Raw genomic sequence first — 27,039 nt, 5'->3', positions numbered from 1 at the left:
TACATGTGACAGCACAGATGAACAGCTCACCTGGTTGCCTCAGCTGTCATACCACACAGCTGAGGCACGCAATGCTTTTCAACCCTTGTATGTTGATTTTATTGATGACCCTGTTTTCATTGGATGAATTTTGCCTTCTAACCTGAAGAATCTAAACCGTTAAAATGCTTGTGTCTAAGGGCAACTGTTTGAAATTAGCGTGTGTAATGCTAAGTTTTGTCAATATGTCGACCTCTTAAACAGATGCAAGGTGAAGTGGGTCACTAAGAGGCCATACACAGAGACAGACAGTGTGACGGCTAAGTCACTAAAATGCTTTTCCTTTCGGAGTGTCTATCTGTATGTGCATGACTGAATGGAAATATACCCATCGTCTGCTAACCTGTTAGCACTTCATGTCATTCATCCCAACTTTCAACCAAGAAGCCACTGTGAACTCCTTAAGCAAACACCGAGGAGCAAGAAAAGGGAGGAATGAGGGATGGAGACCCAGCAAACATGCCCGTTTGAACCGGAAATATTCAGCAGGGTTAGAACTTATGGCTGTTTGAACCAGGGACGCTAGAGAGGACCTGGCAAATATATGTGTGTTTGAAGGTCAAACAGTGTTGAAGGCAGAGCTCCCATGGGGAATCTGACAGTAAAGCCTGATAGTCGTGTGATGCTGGCTCGACCACAATGCTGGGAGTTTAAATAAGAAGGCACAATCAACTCAGTCATCGAGGAAAGAAATCTTCCTCTCTCTAATTAAGTAAGAAAGTAAGTTGCTTCAGATTTTTCTGCTTTTGTTCTCAGGGTTGTACAATGCTTTTTCAACATAGTGAGAGTGAGATTCATTATCCCATTCCTTGACGACATGGGGTGTGATTCTCACTGACTGACACAGCTAATTGGAGAGGCATGAAAGTTTAAGCAGCATGTGATTGCTCTGACCCATTAAAAAAAAACAAAAAACATCATGTTTATTGGCTGATTTAAATGCATCCTTATTTCACTTCATCCCAGTATAGTATTCAGTAGAAGAGCCAAAGCTTCAATTGATTCAATGAATCCTACTATTTCTCGACAGTGAGATAACTCTGGTAAAAGTCGGATGATGTGAGACAAAGGGGGAAAAAAATCACCTCCTTGACTTTTAAAAAGATTGTGTCTCCTCTATGAACCTTTTCAAAATGACATGTCTGTTGACACTTAAAATGAATGTGGTCATCTGTCCATGACACAGATTACTGTGCTGCGGATGACAGTCATCAGTAGTCCCAGACAAATGCTTTGAAGTGAAACCACAGTGTACTCCTTTCCACCCATTCCTCATGGCTTTCCCTTTAAATAGAGCATGACATCAGACCATGTGCAGGTCTACCGGCCTAAGCCCAAAACAAATGTGTCCAAACAATGCTACATCTGGAGCGAAACGCAGGAGTGAAAAGGGAAAAGGAGGAATGTAGCGGAAAAGAGGTTGAAAATGGAAAGTGCTCCTAAAGTTGTTTAGCCCTAGGACTCTGTCCAAGTTGTCTGAGGATGCGCCTGAGCTTTAATTTATTGGTGATTCCCTGTATGGCCCCCCACGCCGCCCCCAAAAGATGTGATGTCACCACCACAGATCCACACGTCACGGAGCATAAGAGAAAATTAAGTGCTGCTGTCTTTGTAGTGGAATACAGTTGTGTCTGTTTTCATATTCTATGTATCCTCTGCACAATGGAATGTCCACTATGACTACCTGCTCACACGAAAAACCTGACAACCATTACTCTAATTGTAAGGTGTTAACTCGCTGCATGACCTTTATTTTTAAGGAAATGTCAAATTAAGTTTGCAGAAAAGGCTTATTTTGTGTTAGACTTCCTCTTACTTTTCAGTCCAAATGAAAGAGGCGTTCTTTTGAAACTCTTCTCAGGAAGCCTGTTCTTGTTGTCAGTGTCAGAAGCAATCAGAACTGCTGGGTTTACTTCCACACAACACAAGGTGCAAAGGTGCAAGTAAAAAATTCAGGCCAATTTTCTGCCTGTTGGATAAAGTGTCTAATAAACACATGACGGCTGATACAGAGGTTATTCATCTGTTGACATGAAGTATACAGCCTCCAGTCTGACACAGATATTTGTCTTTAGAGTCAAGACTATATGAAATGCTCAGCATAACACACAAATACACACGCTTTCACACAGCACCGCACACACATATTGGTCTACCAGAAGATTTGTGTGGGAGCTCTGGGAGTCCTTAAGATTGGAGGTGAGACCTGATGAACAGAGACCATGGAAAATATGCCTAATGTGTCCTGTTTGAAGATGAGGACACAGAGTGGGAGGAGCAGAAAGAGGAGGGGAAAACAGATAAAATGATGGAACCTGGGAGATTTGACTCTCTGCAAGTCATTTGTTTCACATCTGCACTGCGCAGAGCCTGTTCAATTTTATAAGCCTTTGCCCTAAAATACTGTTTAAAGGGCTGACTCTAGGTGTGGGCAAGCTACTCAGTCAATAAAAACGCCACCAGCTGAAAGAGAGCACCACAAGCGATGGAGGATGACGTAGTTGATTACTCTGATATGGCACACACCTCATTAGAGAAGTTATTTTAAGTGAGAATCGGCTGAGAGCTAAGTAATGGCTGCCTTTAAAGTTTACAGACAGAAGTGGTGGCAACAGGCCTGGTGAGATTGAAAAGGTCAATTCTATATGTGACTCTTACAACCGAACCTGAACAGTGGCCACATAATGAACTGCAAGCATTTCTTCTCCCCACCTCATTGACCTGTCATATAGTCAACCATTGCTAATAGCATCAATCACAAGTTGAAACGGGCCTATATTTTCAGTTACACTGGTCAACAAATGACCACATATTAATGGAATGTTTGTCTTGTAATCGATAGTAGAAGGTGCACCTTGCCTTCGCTCATAGCCAGCTGGCTCCAGCAGCCCATACCGTGCATTGAATAAAGTGGTACGGACAATGGATGAATGATTCACAAACACACAAGTTGTAGAGTTTTAAATATGAAGATTTCTATTCAAATGTTTATTTAAGTTTTGGCTCAGAGATCAATGTATTCATAACTGAGATACGATGCAAGAATACCAGGAGAGTCTCTAAAGTCAAATCTTACTTCAATCATATGCAAAGAAGGGTTTATTTTATCTGACACACATTGACTGCACAGCAGAATTTGTTCTCTGTACTTAACCGATCCCTAAGGAGCAGTGGTCACCTACTGTGTAGCACCTGGGGAGCAGCGGAGGGTCAAGGGTCTTGCTCAGGGACCCACAATGGGAACATGTCTGTTGTGGGATTTGAACCTGCGAACCTCTGATCCCAAGTTCATTTCTTAAACGTCTAGGCCAACAGTCTCTTAAACTTATGGCCCTATGGCATAAACCATGAAACATTAATATGTGCAAACCTCTTATGAGCACTCCTTGATAGGTTTTTTTCCCTCATATAAAGGAAGATTTTCATACCCAGTGGTTACTTATCAAGTCACACTTTAGAGCAGCAGGTAAAATTTGAAGAGAGACAGCACAGTATTGATTGTTGACAGAGTTGTTGAACATTGTATAATCAGTCTGAGGAGAAGGTCTTGTTACTTTCAATATTATGGCAAGATGACACAAGTTTGCGTCTACTAATCACTTATGAGAGAGGTGATTGTTTGTCATTGAGTACAGCAGTGCATAATGTAGGGAGAATGACAAAAAATAAACCCCAGCAAGAAGTCTTTGAAATGTTGGTTTGTCTATAATCCTATTTGGAGACGTCCCTAGTTTTTGTACCTATAATATGACATTTATACACTGTTAAAGTCCAACTGGTTCAAGTACCATCAGAAGTCAGACACAGAAGGCTTGAAATAAGATAATACAACCCAGAATATGTGTTTTCTGCTACTTGTCATACCTTAAAAATAACCACTTGTTCAACACTGTAATGCTAGAGAAGAAGCCTCAATTAGTCCATAGGAGGAATTCCTAATCACTGTTCAGCTTTGATCATCAGCGTCTAATGGAGATCAGCTAAACCCTGTCCTAACGTCATGACTCTATCACTCAACATAGGAATCAAAGGATGATTAATGGCCGCGACATGTAACAATTTCAACTAGTCAGAATTGTATCAGCTGAGTTAACAGTAAACAAACCTAGAAGCCATTATCAAGCCTCTTAGACTCTAAATCTAAGGCGTAGCGCTAATGTGGTCTCTGTATTGGATTGTAAAATTGTGACTGATGATCCTAGGAAAAGATAAATTATCAAAAGACATTAATCAGGGAGTTATGTATAGAGCCTCTTTAGAGTGTTAAATCATATTTAGTAATAGTGGCTTATATTAGCTTGCCAATTCAAATTGCTTATATGGAAATTTGCCAGCATGCATGTTTTATTACAGGACTCATAGATGTAATCTAGAAATATTTATCCAGTGTTGAAGTGCAAATATATTCATTTTTCTCAACTGTGCATAGGTGTCAGTGGGAGCAGCTCCCCAGCAAGAAGTCTAAAGTAACATCAGTGCCAGCGTGAGAGAGCTGGGAGGTGGTGGTGGGGTCAGAGGTCGCAGTGCCCTGACAAACAAATGAGCCACCCAGCAAGGAAGTCAACAAGAGATGATATTCCCTGAAGCCCATCAAGCCTTAGCAACACCAGCTGCTGGCAAACATGTGTGTGACAAATGTGCTATCTGAACCAATGACAGGGTCTCCATCATCACCATATGAGGTTACCAAACAAACACAATAGAAAGAGCAGGAGATAGACAATAGGAGATTAGTACGGGGACAGTAGACACAATAAAAGATAAAGACCCAAGTTTGGGTTGGGTATTTCAAGTATCGTTAATTAGGTCAAATAAGTAACACAGAAAATAACAAACTTTTCTTTAACTGGTTGGCTGATTATAATGCAAACTCACACAGCTGAGCAGCCTGCTTCCACAGAGTTAAATGTTACGAGGACTCCCTGTTGGGAAAATCATGGGAGACATGCTGCTGTTAGACTGCAATCAAGTAGGTTTTACCTACCTAGGCCCTATTGTTGCCCTTTGGAGCTTAATAACAGGCAAACAGTCTCATGATGGCCTCCTTTTGCCATTCTATCCCCACGAGTCTCAATTTATACAAGCAGTCCTGACGTAGTGACCAGATGAGGCCAAACTGGAGGCTTGCACACACTGATGTACTGTCTCATGGGTTCCTTTAAAATGGGTTTTAATGTAATTTTCTGTGTCCAGTGGTGGTTCCTTTATTTTTGCCACCACATCCCCACTCTATGAGACCAACAATGTTTTTAATGACTCCTTTTGATGCTCCAAGCTTTCTTTTTCATAATTTTATTTTCCTCAGTCTGTCCTCCATCTCAAGCTCTTTTTGGGATTTTTCTCTCTGTTTCTCTCCTCCTCGCCAGCTCTGGAAAGTACATTCGCACAGTTCAACAGTGACACAAGGACCGTCTCCTTCATGGCAGACTACGCTTGTGTTTTTTCAATTAAGCCGGGCTCCTGTACACTATTCATTTGGGAAACCATAATTCTCATGGCCCAGCAAAAACTAATGGAAAGTCACTTAGTTTTTCTTTTTTTTCTGGGAGAGGTATCGGAAAGACCCGCTCCCTAGCAGCATGTCAGACTAGTGGGGATAGAAAATAAAACGGTAGGAATACTTTTTTTTGAGAAAGCAGGACGTGCTGAGAGAAGGTGAAAGCCCTCACCATGTGGTATCATGGTGCAAAAACTCATGGAGTGATTGAGATCAGGAAAGAGGTGAGTGAGAGAATACAGATGGATGGATTTCCATGGGAATGTGGATGAAAGTGAGTGAGTTCCAGGCCGGATCTGAATTGCCCAGCGGGGAGGAGGAAAGATCCACTGAAATCACTTCAAAGCTCAGTGTCACTGGGCTGCAGATGAGTACAGACTCCCTTCTGTCCTTCTTTATTTACAGAGATGAGCCCAAATAGCCTGTTGCATCCTTCTGCCTTCACCAGAGATCAGCAGTGCAAATAAATAAATAAATCCACATATGTACACTTTCAGGTGCACTAACGCCACAGAACACCATATTTGAAACAACTGTTTATCAAAGATACCACAACAAAATTACTAACTTGTCTCATATCAACAATGTCTTTCCTTTTCTTACCTGGCCAGCTGAAGGCATATATCACCAGTAACTTAAATGTTTCACTGCAGACTTAGCGTGCCACATAAACAGAGGTCTTATGTATGCAAAGACAAAAACACACAGACAGACGAATATTCACGTGCTCCTACAGCCGCAAAAAATACAACTGCCCACTATTGCACACACTGTATGTGTAGTCACATTCACATGAACAAACTCAGACACAAATTTCAAAAGTGGGAGTGACCTAACCTGGACACCCCCCTTAGTTCCTTAGTTACACCCCCACCTTCCACCTTCTCCCACCACAACAATCACCACAGACTGATAAACAGTGAGAAAGAGAGAGAGAGAGAGAGAGAGAGAGAGAGAGAGAGAGAGAGAGAGAGATGAGAGAGAGAGCGAGACTGAGAGAGCGAGACTGAGAGAGCGAGAGAGAGAGAGAGAGAGAGAGAGAGAGAGAGAGAGAGAGAGAGAGAGAGAGAGAGAGAGAGAGAGAGAGAGAGAGAGGCAGGAGGCAGAACGAGCACATAAGGAAGAGACAGTCAAGTCTCACCTCAAGAGAAATGCTGTGGAGCCGACACAGGGGAAAACCTCATGGTTGTCTCGGGCTCGGTCTCTTTAAATCTCGCAGCTGTGGGAGTCGGGGAGCTGAGAAGCGCAGGCAGCGGAGAGTGGAGCGGCACTCAGCCACACTTTACAGGCAGAGACGGCTGTGGAGCTGCGCAGACCCCGGGCCCGTCCGCTCACACTCTGCCTACTGAGGATGAAAAGAGAAGACTTCATTACCAGCTGCAAACCACGCCTCCGCTGCTTCAGTCGCCCTCCTCTTGAGTCCTCTCTCCCTCCCACCCCCCCTCCAGCCTTGCGGCCTCCCTGCTTCCCTGCTACTCTCCCAGCCAGTAGCATGCAGGCCTGTCCCAGCCAAAAGAGGGGGAGCAGACTGCCAAAGAAAACCTCCCATCCCACTGCCTGCCATTGCCATGCAGTGCACAGACAGAGAGAGACAGGCACAGATGAGGGGAGAAATGAAGAAGCAGAAAAATGGCACATATCATATGTTTGAATCAAATTGATATTTGTTTTGAGGTTCCGATATAATGTTTAGGCCCAACAGTTCTGTTATTTGGGCACTTATGAGGCTAAAAGAGTCAAGGAAACTTTACTTCTTCATCTTGAGCTCTGCACCAGACCCTGGCACACAATTTCTCCAAAGGTCTTCTGCCAATAGAATAGCCACTCGGAAAGAGTGTATAGCAGGTGCCCAGGAACAAGATAGACATAGTCTCAGTGCAAAAATTACGAGGTGAAAGCTTCAGCTTTATTTTACTCAAATGGTACAGGCCGTTACAGTTTTAACAAGGCTGCAGAGGGATTTTATTGAGAGTTAAGATCCTCAAGATTCCTCAAAATCCATCAAAAAAAGACGACGAGAGTGACTATGAAGTGGTGACAAGAATGGAAGAAGAGCGCAAGGTGAACGAAAGAGAGAGAAAGAGAGACAGAGAGAGGAAACTGGAAGTGTGTGAGGCAGTGGAGACTCACTTCAGATTCAGAGAAGGCTTGAAAGAGGCATCGGGAAAGAGACAGACAGGCAGGCCGACAGAAAGAAAAACACAGACACACTCAGTGAGACAGAAAGTGGGTGATCAATTTGACAGTCACAGTCAAAAAAGTAAAAACCATAGAGACATACAGTATTTAATCAGGGGTTTCCTTGAAGTTCTAATTAAGCGTTACTGTAAGTAAGATCACTTCAAAAGACTGTCGTTCAAGAAAGACTGTGGGTGTGTGTTGCACTTTGGGGGTTGGGACGACGTCTGTCTCTGAATGTTTGTGTGTCTATAAACCTGACTCTAAGTCTCAACAGTCTTCGCAAGCTGCTTCCACTGTCAACACCCAGAATTTGGATGACAGGTTTTGTCCATCTTCACTGTCTTTCCCTCGATCATCCTCTCAGACTTCTTCTTCTTCTGCCAAAGTGAACTCTCTCCTCATCAGACAGGGAAAATAGACCTAAAAGCACTAGCTGTTTACTGTCTGTAATTATGAGGGGTTGGGTACAGTCAGCCCAGGCAAGCTCTGCACCCTGCCCCCAGTGCCACCACACACAAACGCAGCGCTACCAAGTCTGCCAGCTGAAACTGGGCTATGACACAGACACGGAAAGAAAAAGAAGACCATAAGCAAGCTATATTTCAAGTCAACTTATAATGAGGAAAATGTGCTGGCAGAAATTAAGTTACGAAGAAACACACAGCACAGTGTATTCAAACAACTTTACAGTTGCGGCCACACTGGAAGTCTAAGTATACAAGACATTCCTTGACATAAAATGTCAAAAAATGAAAGGTCAAAGTGTAATTTACAAAAATGTGAAAGAGCTCTTTTGCTGCATGCGGGTTAAACCTTCATCGTGCTGAAAATTAGCCACCAGATCTTCCAATACTGCATATGGATTTGAATTAAATATGCATTTACAAAATGTGACAGTACTGACTTCAAATGAAAGTCGTTTTTATGCAGTTTCTTACACAAACACAAGAGGCCAATGCCACAACAGTCAAGAGTCAAGGTAGATATCAAAAAGGAACTGACAGGTGGAAAAACCTGAAGAGGAAATGAGGGACCAAACTGTCTCCATGATGTAGTAAAAAGCAGCATTTTTGGGCAGCCCATGATTAGGTAACGAGGGATTATACAGATCTCTGGCAATCTCCCACACTACCATTAACACCTACACAGACCCTCTCTGTTGCATAATGGTGCCAAATTTACACAGGTCCACAAAACAGTACTTAAGGCGATGGGCTGCCTTCATTGTAGGTTGTGAAAGCCCAGGCCTGGGGTTGGGGTTTGAAACATTTGGAGCTGGTTGACAGAAGAATGACGGAGAAATGAGCGACTAACTCATTTTAATGTGCTTTATTACTGAGAACCAGTAATCTTTCCAAGCCAGCCACGGGAAGCCCTTTTGTGATGTTTTGTGTCTTTAATCAGAGGCTTTAGTGACAGAGAAAAGCCTAATCCAGCATCTGAAAGCTTGTTGTTTGTTTACAGTCTACCATATAATCAAGTATTGTTATTACCATAACCATAGAAAATTGATAAAAGTTGCACAAAGTGGTCATATAATCAGGAAAATTCAAAGCATAATGACTGGCTCTCAATCACACTTTGCAACAGAAAGATACAACCTCAATGTGTCATTGAAGACTGTGGTCAAATGTACTTAAAAGATTCAATATACTATGCAGCCACTAGGGGCTGAACAAGGCTGTAATGTAAATACAGTATAGTCCTTTTACTGGCATTCACAAGTCAACGTTTGGCTGTAATCCATTCACATATTTATCTTTAGTTTTTTGGGCTGAAGATTTACTTTTGTTTCTCTTGATGGATAACTTAAGCGAATACTAAAGTTAGTGCTAATCATAATCCCTCCCACACTTATGGTATTCATTTATTTAATCTGGTGCAGCACAAAAAAAGTCCAAGCACTCATTAGGGATATTAAGAATTGTTTTGTTATGTAACCAAACCTTTTGCAGGGAACCAGAATGCACAGACTGAATCTAGGAATAAATTACTATGAGCTACTTGATGTAAAGTCCACTTGAAACAAAAATATGAGACTTTCAAGCTTGAAAAGAATTCACCAAAAAAAACATTGAATATTGCATACTTACTAAATATCAGGTAATTCAGAATCTAGAGAAACCATTACCTTGAAAAAAATCCTCAGGTAGAGCAAGATGAATAACAATGTAATATCATAGGACTCTCAGGTTACAGCAAAGCTAAAAACAGCCAGCCACCATGATTACTATTACAAAAGCCAAATGTCAAACTGTCAGGCATCACTTAAATCTGGCAAAACACCAGGCTGGGATGAGTCAAAGGGACAAGAAAATTATAGATGAGAAACAAAATTATTTAACTTGTTTGACTGAAAGAAAAGAGTTTGTGGTGACATCACGTGCACATGCTAATGAGATAATCTTGATAAATGGAAGAAAAATACTGAATAGGATTTAAAGCTTATGCCTTTGGATGCCACATAAAATTATATCGGATTTCAAGAGTCAATCCTAGGATGTTGTGAAATTGAAATTTCCCTTCTCAATAGTCTAAATTGAAAGCAGAAAGAGAGGGGACTCTCAGTGTTCTCAACACAGAAACCCTTTGTGAGCTGTATCTGTGTATGAAAGTCTGAGATCGACTTGTCAACATTTTCAGGATGAATATGGAGATTGTCTGAAACTTGTCCCAGGGCTTTAGCACATCAGAACTGCTCGAGATTTTCTAGTCTGAACAACTATTGTTGGTCCATACAGGGGATTATTTCATGCCTACCTCCTAAATACATATCGACCCGCTGCCAGTCGTCTGGGACGTCTAAATAGTCCTTCTTTCTCTCTATGCTGCCGGGAAAAAAATCACATAAAACACCACTGCTAAACTTATAAAAGGTTTTAAAGGGCTCAGAATATTCTAACCTTCCCTGAGGGAGTAACACCTGGGGCAAAAAACTAATTAAACTGTGACCTTTTGGAAGTAATATGTATGCAAACATTTATTGACCTACTGTACAGGTAGCTACTGAAATCTTTCCATAAAGCTAAATATAGCTCTTGAGAAATGTGTTTTGTCGCCTTGCTTAAATCTTTATCCTCACCCTTTGTCCTCTGGCTTTCAATGAAAGAAGGGTGAATTGGTACAAGAAAATGACTGTGGAGTCAAGTTCTGTACCCTGGCAGTGTGCCACGGTCCTTTGGATGCACACAATTAATATAGTGTTTCTTGCACAAGACTTGACAAAGAAGAGATGAAGCCTCAAGTCTGTGTTTTATTTAACAGAGAAAGTGACGTGCCCAAAGCTTTTAAGTCAAGATTAGAGGAACTTGCTTCGCTTCCAAGTTGTAAAATAATATCTGCAACCCAATTTTGCCACAGTTGCATCAATGATTTATTGTAACAGGGTTATTCCAGGTCGTGCTGGTGACACACCCAGAGCACCAATGAAAGGCCTCCCCATCACCACTAACACCAGTGCTCCAGTAACTGTCAATTAAAGGCACCGAGTGCAGGCATTGACCATATTCCATGAGTCATTGACTGTTACTCACCTGAAATATCCAATAAAAAGTTACACTGTGACACACTTAACACCAGAAATAGACAGTATTTTTCAAACACAAGGGCTCAATTCTATGAGCACATGGTGTGTTTGGGTACTGAGACTAGAAAAGGCCCCAGCACAAATAAGGACTGTGGGTTTTCAACTCAGACACAGGTGATGGTGAATAACCACACATATCCATCCCCTGCCTCTGTCTGTGCAGCGTTTCAGGCTCTGGAGTTACTCGGCTGAGTGGCCGGCCTAACCTCTGGGAATTTCACACCTCGCGTGGCCATGACCAGCGACGGGTAGATCCCATCACACCCTGGTGTGCCATTTCTGACCCAGAGAGCCCAACAGGCACGAACGCACGCTCTCCCCCAGGGCAAACACGGGGCACCCCAGTCCGTGTGGACTTAGCAGCTTGGCGATGTGTACTCGCCATGTCCTGTGGACCAGGAGTGATGATGTTCCCAGGAAGACCATGTCTGGGGGTTTTGAACTGGGGGCACGTGGAGTGGGACTGGGGTGAAAAATGAAGCTGTAAGGAAATTTCCCCCCTAAGTTACTTATGTCATTAAAGCAAAGACAGATTTAGTCATCCCTTGAAATAATGAAATAATTTAATGTCATCTGGAAAGTTAGTAGCATGCAGGAACTGTGTATTTGGATCATATTGGATGACAAGCACCACACAGTGTTTGGCACTCTTACGTATTAGCAAGAAGACCATTGTTCAATTCCAGAACAGAGCTTTTGTTTCTGTTTTCACTGGATGCACAATGGATTTCAGTTATTACAGCTTCCTTCCACAATCCAAAGACAAGTGTGGTAGAGTGATTGGTGACTTGTCAGAAAGTATTAGTAACAAACTGGTGAGCTGTCCAGGATGTACCAAGCTTTTTTAACCACAGTCAGCAGGAATAACTGACTAACTAACTTGGATGAAAAAGGTATGACTGGATAGATGGATAAATTACTTTGCAAGCGAAATGATGTTTGGTGACATTTGGTCAGTTGGGCATATAAAAGAAGCATCAATTTTACTTTTCTATGTTTGTATGAGTACCTCAACAACAGTGCATTTGACAGTTTGAAGGAATACTTTCTCTGCAATTACAGCAAACTTAAGGATAAACTTTTCTGAGTTTAGGTCATATGAAAACAAAGTTTTTGTGCTGATAAAACTGGAAGGATAGCCTGCAGTGAAAATTTGCACAAATATTGAAAAGGTATGGTATAATCACCTTAGATTACTAAAACACTTGGCTCAGGTTGATACCACAAATATCTTGTGGCTTCCGTGGAATCCAGGATTACTCCGAGATTCAAAGTGTGTATACACTCTGCAACATAGACTCCTGGTGTATTCAACTCAAAAATAAAATCAAAAATATTTAATTAGCCATAAATGAACCAGAATTTCTTTTTATCTAAAGATCAATAGTAAATTCAATTCATTTTCTAATAATGTTCATGCAGTAAAAACAGGATAATCACTATGCCGCAACTTGCCAGACAGGATAAACATATGCTAATTAAAGGGTGACTGTTTCATAACGTCATTTATGTCTGCAACAAAATGATGAAGTGATTTAGGAAAATGCTACAACTCAAACCGGTATATTGCATATTCGGTTCTGATGTCTTCATTTTGTTAAATTGAAGTATCTGGATTTGAAATAGAGATGGGTGAATAGTGCTCCTGTTGACCTGGAGCAGAGCCACAGCACAGCAAACACAGAGATGCCTGGACCTCATCTGCACAAACGGGCCTTTCAATCTTCCCCCTCACTTTTGTCCCATCAATACCTTTACTCTTCAGGGAGACCAAAGCCACCAACTCCAACCTTCCTTTTGCCCCCTCCAAACACACAGAAAAGTGAATGGTGTCTACTGTACCTTACACCACTCCCCTCTCTGTGGGGTAGCACACATTTTGACAGGCCTGTATTTATGGCCGGCCGGAGTCGTGTTGGAATGAATCATGAAAAGGACCAAAATCATCTCGCTGGATGTTCATTTATATGGAGTGTTGGTCAGCTGTGCGGCTCTGCGTGTGTGGCCCATTTACAGAGAATGGGGCTTGTTTGAGAGTGTGTATGTGTATGTGTGGGCGTGAAAGATTATGATAAGCCCCCTAATGAGGAACAAAGTGTATTTGTGTGTCTGTGTTTATTATCTGTCTGTGTCTGTATGGATGACTGATCTACATTTTTTTTTGTTGTCTCTGTTGAGCCTGTGTTTCTGTGCGACATGAAGAACGCTGTTTTATAGTTTCACTATAAGTCAGCATAATTAATATAAATAAATTAATAGACAGAGTTAAGTCTGTCCCTAGAAAAATATCCATTTGTGCTTTTAAAAGGTACTAGTGTGTTGCTGTTAACATTTAATTTTCATACAAGATGTAAAAATATTAACCAAGCCTTAAATGAAGATGTGTGTTTAATTTAAGTATTGCAAATTTTTAGCTAATTTGTAGCTATTACAAAGTTTCTTCTTGTATTGTTGGACAAAATTCTATGAAAAAAATACACCAAAAAACTTTTCTCATAACTAATAAATGATTAAAGAAATACATTGTAAGCATGAGGATGTACATTTTCCTCTTTCTTTTAGTACATGCACATGCATGCAAGGCACATATTACCACAGCCATTCTTCTGGGGGCACAGTCTCAGTGGGTGTGCAGTAACAATGGATGCCGGGGTGAGCTAAGGCACAGTTCGCGGGTCCTTCTCCACATAAACCTTTAATATGAGGCCTCCTCAGCACCAGTGAGCCATCTAAAGGCACTGTACCCTGTAATTGACCTTAAAAATACTTTCCGTGGAGGTCGGCTGCCATGACATTGGCCTTAGGCCCAAGCAGCGGCTGCATCTCCCCAGCCCAGAGGAGCCTGGGAAGGCCTCACAGGGTATATTTAGTGGCCCTGTCCTTTGAGTTGAGCAGGAGATACACATAATGCCAGTCTGTGTATAAAACCACTCTGCCGCCCATGAGTAGGCCTCTCACGGGTACATTTCCCTGTCCCACGGGGATGACCTTCCCCAGGTCACAGGTCAGCTATATGAAATTCACTGTAGATGAACCTATGAGACAAATAGATTGAAATCGACACCTTTTTTCTGAAGAAGGGTGTGCAAGTATCTGTCATATTTGTATGGCATAACTTGTTGGCAATATACATCTGGAATTTCTGTGCATATGGTACGTGATAAAGTATAAATATGTGTGCAATATTCTATTTGTGAAATATTCAGAAGGAATGTCCTCATCACGTCCCAAAGAACCATTTCCACTGCATCTATATAATCTATATTTACTACCAAATCCTTTTAATGATGTTGTCCACATGTTGTCTAAATTTTCCTGTATCAAAATACATATAATGAAATGCATGAAAACTCTTTAAAGAAGCAGGAATTTGGCTTTCTATTCATAATGAACAGATTTTCTAGTATCAAACAAACATAAATAGATTCATTGCTTACCTTTTGGCCACAGCTGCAATGTGCAACTTTAACAAAATATTAACTTCACATAAGTATATACTATCAACATGATATAAAGAGACTCAGTATGGCATCAGGGGTAATTTGCTTTGACCTCGACATCAATAATACATACAGCAATTTGCTAACTTGGTTCTAATGCTCTAATACTCTTCCAAAACTGTAATGCAGTGATACTCTGTCCTGTGGTATACATTTGACCCCAAAAGCAATTTTAATTAGCCCCCACAGTCAGTGAGGAAATACTTATTAGGGTCATTTCTGGTTTGATTCAATGTCTGTTTCTAGTTATATTTGTGAGTCAAGCTTCTCCACCATGAGTGCAAACACATCACTTTGACATCATGGGGACTATTGTTCAGTCAGATTGCACAGCAGAGGTCATGACAGCCCTCACACTTGAGTAGGCAATATGATTTCAGGTGGTTTTATTTGATCAGTTCATATTCCTTTGTCAGTTACACATGGCCATAATAAACAGTTGTTTGTGCTCAGTGTGCACACCTTAGAGAGAATGTCAATAAACAAAAAACGGTTAATGGTATCAAATAAATGCAATATGATAGGATGGGATTGGCTCCAGCGCCCCACGACCCTCAATAGGATAGAGTGGTGTAGAAGATGGAGGGGTATGTGGTCCCCTCCCACTTTGCAGCTTTTTCACAAGCCCCCCCAGGTTTAGCGAGTTGAGCTCCCTTGCTCGATCAAGCATTAATTTTGTTATCTTACAAGTTCCCATTATGTCTTTAGTGCAAATAGTTATTCTTACTCATTTTAATTCAATCTATATATCAGTTGGACACAACTGTGATGTGTTAGAAAACATGTGCTGTTTGTTGCTTGTGCTGATTATGAAGATGTGCGTTTAAAATGAAAAAGAAAAGCATTTAAGCCTTTGAAACGGTTTGTTGTTACTCATATGTAACATTCCTGCTGGTTTCTGTTAGAAACTATTGTCAGAGGCATCTGCAAGGTAATTTATGGTTTCTTTCATGAAAGATCATCCTTGGGGATAAATCACAGCTTTCTTCTGTCTTGTAAATTTTTTAAAACTGAAAACTGGAATTGATGCAAGAACAAAAACAGTCTGATATTCCTCCCGGATTGACCCCGTCTGTCTGACAGACACACTGTAAAAGAATACCGCTCTGCTTCTGCCTGAGAGCACATCTTTTGAGCATTTCTTCAAACTGTTATGCACTAGACTAATCAAAACAGAGTGGCTCTTGTCGCACACAAATGACATTTGGTGGCGTCACAGCACGCCAGAAGTGCTGCTTCGCTCTGTTCGACTGGCAGTTGATGCATTATAACAGTTTAATGATGACCCTCTCTGTCACCCTCTCCGAGGGTACACTCTCACTGTAAAGAGTAGTGAGTGTTTTTTTTGTGGCAGCCCTCTTCAGTCACGGATGAGATATAGCATATGGGCTAGTGTTCACTCGTAGCGTGAGGAATCACACCTTTAAATTCCTTCGAGTAGATGCTCACTTAGGCCTGCCTCTGTTCCTTCCCGCTGGAAACCACGAGCCTTGGCAAGCTTTAGCAACGCTATAAGTCAGCTTTAATCTTCTAACTACAGAATACATGGCCTTCAGCAATGTACTCTGGGATCTCACACAACAACCAGGCAATAGTTTAGGCCTAAAATCATCTGTATTTTATTAATTCTGTCATAAACTCAAGGAAGACGTTTAATAATTGTCAAAAACAGCTCAGGTCTTTTTACCGTCACATCCCTGTTCAAAGTGTCTTTGGCTCTCAATAATATGCATTCACTAAGTTGCTATGACAGCAGGAAGTAGGACAAAGACAGTGAGAGAGAGAGAAAGAGTGTCAGAAATGCAATGTTCTCCTTCAAGAGCTGCTCGCTGCCTCTGAGTACAAACTCCTAGCCCAACAAAAACAAAGAGCCACTTTTGATCCGCTGCATAAAAAGATGGCTACAGAGCTCAACAGACCAGGGGTTCAAGTGCTCTCTGTGGTCACGGTGACAGATCTGCGGACCACTCCTTGCCCATCTGGGCCGCCAGTGGCGCTCTGCCTGCTCTCTGAGGACAGTCGGTTCAAACTAGTAATTTAATTCAGATGAGGTAAAGCAATATTTCCAGATTAATACGAGCCATATTCCTTCTGAACTGTCCTTTCTTCTTCTCCTTCCTGCATTTCTTTTTTTTTTTTTACATCTTACATGTCCAGAAAAGTCTGGCTGAAGATAAAAGGAAGAAGTAGAGGAGAGAACAAAAAAAGAGGGAAGATGAACAAGTTTTATGCTTTGTGAGACAGACGCTAGCATTTCTTTCATTAAGGGTTCTTCAATTATCTGCTAAAAATGCCTCACTACTTAATGTTCTTTCATTTCCTCCTTGTGTGGTTAATCTATGTTATGTACAGAGAAAATAATCTAAATTACATTATTAAAAGTACATCATGTTTTGGTTTAAATGGAGCATGATGAACCTTTAACCCTTTTAAAGATATCATTCCTGATTTTACAATGTCTGAGTTTCTAAAGAAATACATGTAAGGTTCATCACATCTTTTTGGAGGAACATTGCTCCAGCTGTGATTAGTCCGGTTTGGCAACAGTGCCAGTAGTTAAGATTCAGGAAATCACAGCTGTTGCTGTCCTGCTGCAGCTGACTGAGCATGTGGCTGTAGCATCAGGATGAGATCCATAACACTATTAATCACTGCAAATATCACAGAGAAGAATGTATATTTCTAACAAGAAAAGCAAAGCATGTCTGAGTTAGTGGCAAGTTTTCAATACCAGCAATGTTTTTTTTTTTTTTATATATATATATTTTTTAGCTTATGTTTCATTGGGTAAATTTGCAAAACGAATCATCATATTGCAACACGTGGTTCCAAAATTTTACTTCTGTACCTTCTCCTGGCTTTGTACTCTGGTTTCTGAAGATCTAGCCCATTACAGAGACTGTAAGCCAGTGATTTGAGCATTTCAGAGGGAGTGTGTTTCAACTGGCTTGTCCAAAAATGCAGTAAAATGTAATTACATCCTTCAACTATTAAACCAGAATAAATTCCCCCCAAAAATGGAGAATGGCTTCTGCATGGGCAACAACAGTCTGAATCACAAAACTTGAAAATAAACACTGTGTTATAGGAGTAACCTGAAGTTGCTGTGTAAGATTGCTTTGTTTTCTCTTTTATAAAAACCCTGAATAACAGGCACACTCCGAGAGCTGGTAAAGTGAGAGATGAGCCTGGTTAAAATTGTTTGATGGTCTATTTACTCACTGATGCAGCAGTTCAGTGGGGTTTGTCCTGATTTGGCTGATGACAAGTACACAACTCTCGCCAGTATGCAGCTTACTTCACTTTCCCTTTCTCAAAAGTGGAATCATTTGTGTGTTGTTGTTTTTCTTAGGCGATGAGTGTCTTTGTTGAAGGCATGAAATCTGTATGCTTTGGTTTTTTTTTCTTGCACTGTTTATTAAACTGCACACCTCTGGTTTATTTGCCCACTGGGCAGCTGGCGCATTTGTTACTGGAGCACAGCCAGCTGAATGATTAGTAGTTGTGCATGCCAATACTTGCATCAGCTGGCCATTTTGTTAATGTACTAGGAATATTGGAGATTAATCATGTCTCTCCCAAAAAATGCTGGAACAATTTCTCAGATCCATAGTCCCCATGCAATGTTCCCCATAGTCTTCAATTATATACTGAAGGGGCTTTATTCATTTATTTCATATGCAGGGATACGGCAAGCTGCCACTTTGGCCGTGGTTCTCATGGTCTCATAGCAGAAGCACGCTGATGAAGGCCTGATGATGGACGTACAGCAACAACACTGCATAGGGCTGTGATTACTTTATGGTTTCTTTATCCTAAACTATCCGTACAGTACTGATGCTTTCCTGCCTCGTAAGCAAGATCTTTTAGCTGGATGCCACACTCTAACCAAGTCTGCTGATGGTTGCTGCATGAATAATAAAATAAGACTTTCAGTCCTGATTCTGCTGCTGTGTTTTCTGGTGTTTTTTCTGGAGCGTTCGCCCCCATCCATCTGCCGCGCTGCATGACTGTGATGTCAGAACTGGGCTTTCTCATTGGTTGGGCTCCGTTCACCCGCAGTGCTTGAATGGTAAATTTGAACAGCGGGTTTGAAAGGGAACGTGAAATTAGTGGTGACTCATCTCTGGCCACTATGTTATTATATCATTTCTTCACCAGCAGCGATTTCAATCGATCTAAAGTTCCATGAAATCAGACCGAAAAGCCAAAACTATGTGTCTCTGTCCTTTTGAAGGAAAAAATGATTTGTTTTTTGTTATTTCCAAGTCTTTCATGTTCTATAGATCTTTAAATGGGGGTAGAAAGGTTGAATACAGATACAAAACTGCATACATGAAAGATATTTGACAGAATGAAATATCACTTCATATTACAACCAGAACGCAAGAACCTTTTCCACTATCAATGCATTATTTCCACAGCACTGTAATTTTTGTGTCGTGTCGTTGTTGTAATGAAGTATCATCAGAGACATGACGAGGAAATTTCATAGTTACTGACAAGTGAAAAATAATGTGGAAACTACTGGTTTTACAACACAGTTTGGTTTTACTGAGATGGAGAGAGAGGATTTCTTTGAATGATGAACCATCAGAGAGCAGCTGAAGTTCAAAAGCCACATCTACAAGTCACTTTAGAGATCTTAGGATGAAGAGAAGAGAAGAGAAGAGAAGAGAAGAGAAGAGAAGAGAAGAGAAGAGAAGAGAAGAGAAGAGAAGAGAAGAGAAGGCAACTAGTCAGAAACGTATTTTCCAGATTATTCTACCTGTATCTGAAACTGCACTAGTCATGCACTTTTGACCTTTCAAATGAAAACCTACTAGTGTCGCCCCGACTCAGTAGTGGACAACACAAGCACGCATGTCGGCATTATTGCGTAGCAACTGCTCAAAAACACAAACGCTGGGAAGAATCAACTTTGCAAGTGTCCAGCACATCTGAACAGCAAAGTAACACCCAACGCATCCACACATTCCCCTGCTTGAGCTCGCCGTTAACCCTGGTGACCTGTAACTGTGTGTGTTTGTGTGAGTGTGCCCTGTGTATTTGCACATCTACTGTTGCTAGTGTAGCGGAAGGCCAAGAGACCACACCAGAAGAACAGAGGAACTTTTCTTTTATAAACAATGAATCAACCATCTTCTAGCTGCAGTATTTTCTTAAATATTTCAAGCCAATAAAAATGAGTTCTAATGTTTTTCGTCCACTGTGACAGTGGCACAATTTGAAATAATAGGCTTTCTAAGTCCCATTCCATTTTCTATATGCAAGCAAGTTGATGCTTAGAATTAGAACGGTCTATCAACTCCCCAGGGTACTGCTACCAACTCAAGTCTTGGCCAATGCATTCGGTTTGAAAAGTGTAATGAAACTGTGATCTTGGTCCGCAGGATGCACATTTCTGTTGATGCAGCTAGCCAGTGCACGTTTAGCCTGGCGGAATGTAGCCTTGCATTGTTGAGCGTGGTTGAGATTTATGTTACTGCTGTGGGGCGTGCATGTGGCTAACAGATGGTGGCATCATGCTCCTCTTTTCCTCCCTTTAGCACATCACTCCTTGCACACTCTATGAGCCAGTCCCACATCAACAGTTTTTCTTTTTCTTTAATTACTTCTTCGACACGTAGATGCGACAAACCTGAATTTAAAAGTAGTTGGTAGCTTGTATAAATCTGTAATTGCCTAATGGATTGGCACCTAATAATCAACATTACCCAAAACCACAATCATCTACAACACTTAAAAAGGCATCCGTCAACTCAGGCTGACTGATACCTAATTATATCTAATGGTATGATTCTAAAGAAGGCAACTGGACTTGCTTTACGATTTGTTGATGGTCGAACTCTCGACAGAAAAGCTTCCTTTTGTCCACCCATCATTCTAGAGGACATCAAAAATGTTTTCAAGACTTCAAGCAAGTCCAATGGCCTTTGTGATGCAATTAGACATATAATGATCCAAATTACTAAGAATCTTCACAGACATCCACATTATCCACATCTCTGCTGCCCATCTGCAGTATAAACTCAGTGCATTTCAATGCCAACATGTGTGGATGAATACGGTGCATATAAGTTGCACAGTGGCTCTCCCTGCTCAGCCTGAAGCTATGGGAGATACTGGGACCCATTAAAGTGCCAACCACAATCACAGCGACAGCAATCACAGTGTCACTGGAAGCAACTGTGGTCTAATTTCTAAATCTAGAGCCTTTATGCAGAAACCACTGACTGCTCCACGTTTACTTTATGAGACAAATTGATACCAAGCAGTGACACAGCAACACACACTCTGATGACACTCCCCATCTGTTTTGCCTTCATATCAAATCCCTCACATCAGGCAGTATAGGCCTGAAGAACAAAAGAGAACTTGCTGACTCCTATTTAGTTTTCACATCTGATGCCAAGGGCAGAAAAGCTGGCACACATGCATATCATGCTGTAGAGAAGATATGAAACCATCCCCATACTGCACAGGTGTCCATTTAGATCTTGCTGCATATGTATGATGCATCTCATAGAAGGAAATCACTTCATGATCTGAGCATTATAGAGATAGTCTTCCAATGATTTATTTTGCTTTTTAAAACATGTGCATCTGAACTCTCATATTGCCCCTTCTAGCTGATTTACTCTTCTTGAGGATAGTTGGAGGTCTCGTGCATGAACTCTGAAGCAGTTGGACTAGAGACAGACTTCTACTATATATACGTCCCAACAATGACAACAATCTACTTTTGTAAAAAAATATCTGATTGTATAAAATAAAAGTTCACTTTCCATTTGCTTGCAACACTGTGGCATCATGGCAGGCAAATACCCGAGATGAAAACATTTTGTGGAGCCAAGTATTGTGAAAAATTATGAAACACTTAATAAATACTTGCACGACAAAACTCCTGTTGAGAAATTTGGTTTTACAAAACATCAACACAGAAAGCTGTTTGTAGGATTGGATGTAAATGTAAACAATGTAAAACTTTGAATTAAATGTTCACCATTTCTAGTCTGTGGTAATGGAGGAAACAGTAGTCAAGGCTGTGAGATGATCAAAGAAACCAATCAGTGTAAGAAATCAAATTGAACACCAGCTGAAATGGGCATGTGGTACAAAGTCTCCATCTATTAGAGTTCACTCATGAATATTCACATAAAAAGCGAGGCCAACACTGAGTATTGCTTCCAGCACACTTAGGCACCTTGAGCTGGCACGAGTTCCCCAAGACAATATTTCTGTGCAGACACAGAAAAACACACAGATGCAATCAGTACACAGCCTCCGCCTACAGATGCAAGTGTTCCACTTTGCAAATCTAATCCTACTCTCAGAGTCTGGGAATGTACAGCTGTGTGGTTTTGTGACACACTCGGTACCCTGCCATGAGGAATCACCTCGAGGTGCTCTGAATTGTGTGTGTGTGTGTGTGTGTGTGTGTGTGTGTGTGTGTGTGTGTGTGTGTGTGTGTGTGTGTGTGTGTGTGTGTGTGTGTGTGTGTGTGTGTGTGTGTGTGTGTGTGTGTGTGTGTGTGTGTGTGTGTGTGTGTGTGTGTGTGTCCAACACTCAAGTTCATCTAGTGCATGAGACCACAGAGCTGTTACCACGGAGTTAAGGGCTTTTACTGTTGTGACGAAAACATGCACGCAGACACACAGACGCAGCCGCACACGTGCAACCACAAATCCTCGCTTGCACACACCCACACATTTAGGCGCACTCATATATGCACGGAAGGAAACTTAAGTCATATCAGTCCCTGGAGCGAGTAATGACATACCAAGGCCTGCTCTGTTTAGGCCTCTCCTCTCCTCCTTCACATTTAGAAACTGAACACATGTACAGAACAAAAGGTCTCATTATTACTTCATCTCTGAGGTAAACGCTTAAATAAACACTTGGCACGTCAATGGTGTCCCAGAGATGAAATTTGTGGTTTTCCCCATCTTTCTTCACGCTGTATCTTTGCTTAGTAAGCACACTCAAAGTGTGACCACATTGCTGGGAAGGCTTTCCCCAAGTTTGACCCACATAGAGACATTTTCCCATTTTCTGTTAAGATGAAAATAAAAATTGGAAAAATAAAACGTAAAGAACAAAGAGAAAGTTCCCAAGTCTGAAAGAAGTATTCTCAGCTTCCACACAGTGGTGCAGTGGTTGGAACGCTCTCTCATCGTGACAACGTTCCCAGTTCGAGTCTGGGATCGGTTTTTTGTCCTTTTTATAATGATGCTCTCCTTGTGTGTGCATGGATTTTCTCACAGTAGTCCAATTTTCTCCCACAGTTCAAAACCTTGCATGTGAGGTTAATTGAAGACCCTAAATTGCCCATAGATGTGAGTGTGAGTGTGTTGTTGTCTGTTTCTCTGTTTGCCCTGATATCAACCGATGACTAGTCCAGTGTGTAGCCTGAGTTGATAAAGGAGTGCAGAAAATGATAGAGATAGATCGCTCTTTATCAATTCTTTTGGTATTGATTCATCCAAAACTGGATTGAGCTATTCCACTCAGATGACTTTACAGTGATTTGTCAGACAAATGATGGCCTGCATTCTGTCACACAAAGGCATGTCAGGCACAGACTGTGATTGAATCATTTTCTTGTAGACGCTTTGACAATAGAAAAATAAGCTCACACAGACAACATGCTCCTCCACCCAGAGGAGTTTTACCTGCCTCAGTCATTAAGTGACTGTCAAAATTTCTGCTGCCACATCAACGTGGCATGTTGTCACAGAAGATGTTTCATAAAGAACGAACTTTGATGCAGCAGCGGTTATGAGCTCCGAGGGAAGCTAACCTTCTCAGTGGGGTGACTGACAGCGTTGAGGTGACAATATATCGGGAGTATTCTCAGAAAGAGTATGATTCTGTTCTTGCACCAATTTAATGTGTCGATGTACTATATGATTATGTGTCTGTTTATACGCGTGTGTGGGTGTTTTACTCCTGGCCTGTGTTAACTCTGGTCCACCGTCATGGTATTCCTGCCTGGGAGGCTTTACGATCTCCAAGAGGTGCTGGATCCCAGCAAGATGAGGTGGTGGATGAAATCTGGAGCTGAGCTTGCAAATTACTCTTTTTGACAAAGAGCTGGAAGAGGATTGTACATTTCAACCTGAGAAAATAAACACAAAACTGATACAAGAGAAGGAGGTTCAGGTTTCAAGCAGGAATTTGGTTCATTAAGTTAAGTGCCTTTAAACAGAGCTAAAAATCATTGCACTTGTCAGGGCATTATTATCCCCACGCCCACGCCCCTGGTTCACCACAAATATCTCAAAGAAAGTCCTGCAGTGGGGTAGAGGTCACAATTCATAGTTTTGGTGCCTCAGGCTGAAAGGCAGAGGTGTCAACATATTTTAAAATTTTTTTATACCATGCATCATATTTTTACATAAAGTGTATCTCATCAACCAATTAGAATTTTGTGACTGCGAATAATACATTTATCACACCATTTGAAAGGCTGTGTGGTAAATCATTATTTATACTTTGAGGTCACAAGGACATCCTCTGAATACTAAAAACATCCCTGAAATTAGAGCGGCCTTTTCCTTTTCGGTGGACATTCAACTGTTAATCAACAGTTTTACATCATCAGACGTTAAGTGTCCGAAATAAAAATGGACCGATTGAACCTCTGTGCCAGATCTCCAGCAATACCACAGATAGAAAGCAGGCATGTTAAAAGTCTGGTCCCTTTGGCCATTCACAACCCAAGGTCCAATTAAGTAACCCATGCCATCCATCCAAAAACGTTGTAATATTTATGGTGGAAAACAAAAATAAATAAATCTAACTTGTATACATATATATATATATATATAATTTTTAATGCTAGGTAATCTGGGGTTGTTGACTCACGGGCAATCTCACATGATAAAATCTGAGACATCCTTACTCTAAATCAAAGCAGTAAGACATGAAATAACTAAACAAAGATTACTGGGGGTGATTTATAGCTAGAGAATGAGAAAGTTCACAAGAGTAAATGGAAAGCAAAAAACATCTATGCTCTTCATACACTTTTAAGGACAGCAGCCCATTCAAGTTGAAATGTGAACTGATAAAAGCTGAGGTTGGTATCAAAAGCAAATAAAGAATTAGGGCATTGAACTGTTGTTGAATAAACTGAATGTACAGCTGGAAACGCTTTGCTCTGGCAGAGCAGATGAAACACTTCAGCTATGTTCACACCAAATCTGGTAACACAGCACCCTCCTGCAGCATTGGGAAAAGGTGTGAGCGTGTCTTTGCACAACTGATTTGTGTGACGTCATGTTACAAACAGTCGGCAATAAGGCAACCATACGTTGTCAAAACAACAGCAAAAGAGATTTGTAGTTTAACGCAGAAAGCAGATGTGCTGAAGAGCAAAGTGTTGAAGAATCGTTAAGAACAAACCGGAGCCAAGAGCAGGGCTCTTCAATATTGAATAATGAGTGTAATATTAATGATTTAAGTATATTTACATTTGAAAGTTTTGATTTTGAATATTTTCTTTTAGAAACACAGATCAGTGGCCATTTTAGTAATTCACTTTAACACATGCTCATTTTGCATAGTGACTCTGAATCTAAGCATAATTCATAGGTCAAGGACTTAATAACTTTAAACGTAATAGTAAAGGTTGCTATCACCGCCAAAATGTAATGCAAGACCCGGATACATGTTCCAAGTGTGTCAGTGACAGAGACTTCATAAAGCTTTTACTTTCAAAATGATCTCTAAATAGCACAGAACAAGAAAAGTCATTATTACCCTATGGATCAGCTGTTGACAACATATTTTAGCTTGAAAATACGGAAAATCCAGTTTTCAAAGTGAATGGTGTGTGCCATGAGTGAGTTAAATGTCTCACTGTCACTAAAGTGTCACTGTCAATGTGTTAGAAGTGGCAGCTCTGCTTTACTTAGATTGTATTCTATATTAAATTGATGTGTTTTCCCCATTGCTTTTGAGCAAATTGCAACCTGCCGCTATCATGGGGGAACGTGCATCTAATCAGCAGATCAGATGTGTTGCCAAGCTATTTTCAAAAGTGAAATATTGGCTTCCAACAGCTGTCTTCAGGTGTGATCCATGGTTTACAAGATTGGCTACAATATTGAGATGACTGAATGCACCCTGTCAATGAGGAAAGGCCTTGGCTTATGTTCAAACAGAGTAGCTTTGGTGTCACTGCAATCCAGTTATTTTCTGCAAAGCAGCCGGCTAACACAAAATCTGGAGAATCAGGAAAAGGAACAAACATCCACTGGCAGAATCCTTCACCAACTCAGCCAGAGCATTACATGCCACAGTGAATACACAGAGTAAGCTAAAGCTGGCTTTAGGGAGTTTATCCTGTAAAACTCTAGTCTCACCATGTTGTTCATGGTGTTGTAGAAGGAAGTTTTTCTAAACTGTTGGCATCTTCGTGCACCACGACGCCTTAAGAAAATGTATTTCTAATCAATAACTACATACAAGGCAAACTTTTCATTTATTCTGCATTACCTTTATCTCTTGTTCCTTGAGCTCACAATGGCCTGACAACAATACAGTGCTGACATTGTTCACTTTGACTCTGAGATATAAATCCACAGTGGGTTTTTTAAAAACGTTTAGTATGTCACGGCTTCCCATATGAAGGTTATAGGTAGTGTTTAAAAATTGTAATCTGTGGGAGCACACAGAGGTAACACATCAGTGCCTGCATTGATAAATGCTGTGGAGCAAGTAAGGGCTTGCACGTGTTGGCATTTCTTACATGCGAGAATGCAGTGAGGGTTTTGCTTTGTGCATACATTTCTACATGCACATACAAATGCAAGATGTCGGTATGTGCCAAGTTATTTTCTAAAAGTGACTTGCCTTTCAAATTAAAAAGCCTTCAAATTTAGACTGGCAGTTTGACAACAGGTTGCCACAGTGACTGAATGTATATAAAGGAACACTGAGTTCATTGCATACTGCATTGAGTCATTGGCTAAGTTTTGGTACTGAGTGAAATTACAGAGAGAAAAAAATGAGAGGAAGGCAGTACTAAGCAGAGTGAAAGGAGACTTCAGAAAGGAAAAAAAAGAGAAAAAAAAATTAGGAAAGAAGAGTGTTTTAGAAATGTAGCATGCTCCAGAGGTTATAACTGACTAATGAAAACCATACAGTTGCCAGACCAGACCCACAGAGGATATAAGGCCAGGATGAAAAGGTATAGAATAGAGGCGGAGGAGCAGGAATGGGAGAGG

General features: G+C 41.0%; 1 protein-coding gene across 2 annotated transcripts in view; it reads right to left on the bottom strand.

The window, feature by feature from the left end:
• The window catches only part of znf469 (zinc finger protein 469), a 63,315-nt gene that overhangs the window by 33,937 nt on the left and 2,339 nt on the right, over positions 1–27,039 (bottom strand). The window contains exon 2 of one of the 2 annotated variants that reach the window (XM_080475802.1): positions 6,678–6,881. The exons of the other annotated variant lie outside the window; for it this stretch is intronic. The gene's annotated coding sequence lies outside the window, so the exon portion shown is untranslated. The remainder of the gene's footprint in view (positions 1–6,677; positions 6,882–27,039) is intronic. 2 annotated transcript variants of the gene reach the window in all.

Source organism: Lipophrys pholis (assembly GCF_963383615.2).
Source record: "Lipophrys pholis genome assembly, chromosome: 11".
NCBI lineage: Eukaryota > Metazoa > Chordata > Actinopteri > Blenniiformes > Blenniidae > Lipophrys > Lipophrys pholis.
The sequence above is the reverse complement of the archived record's forward strand: the minus strand, read 5'-3'. Positions and strand labels throughout refer to the sequence as shown.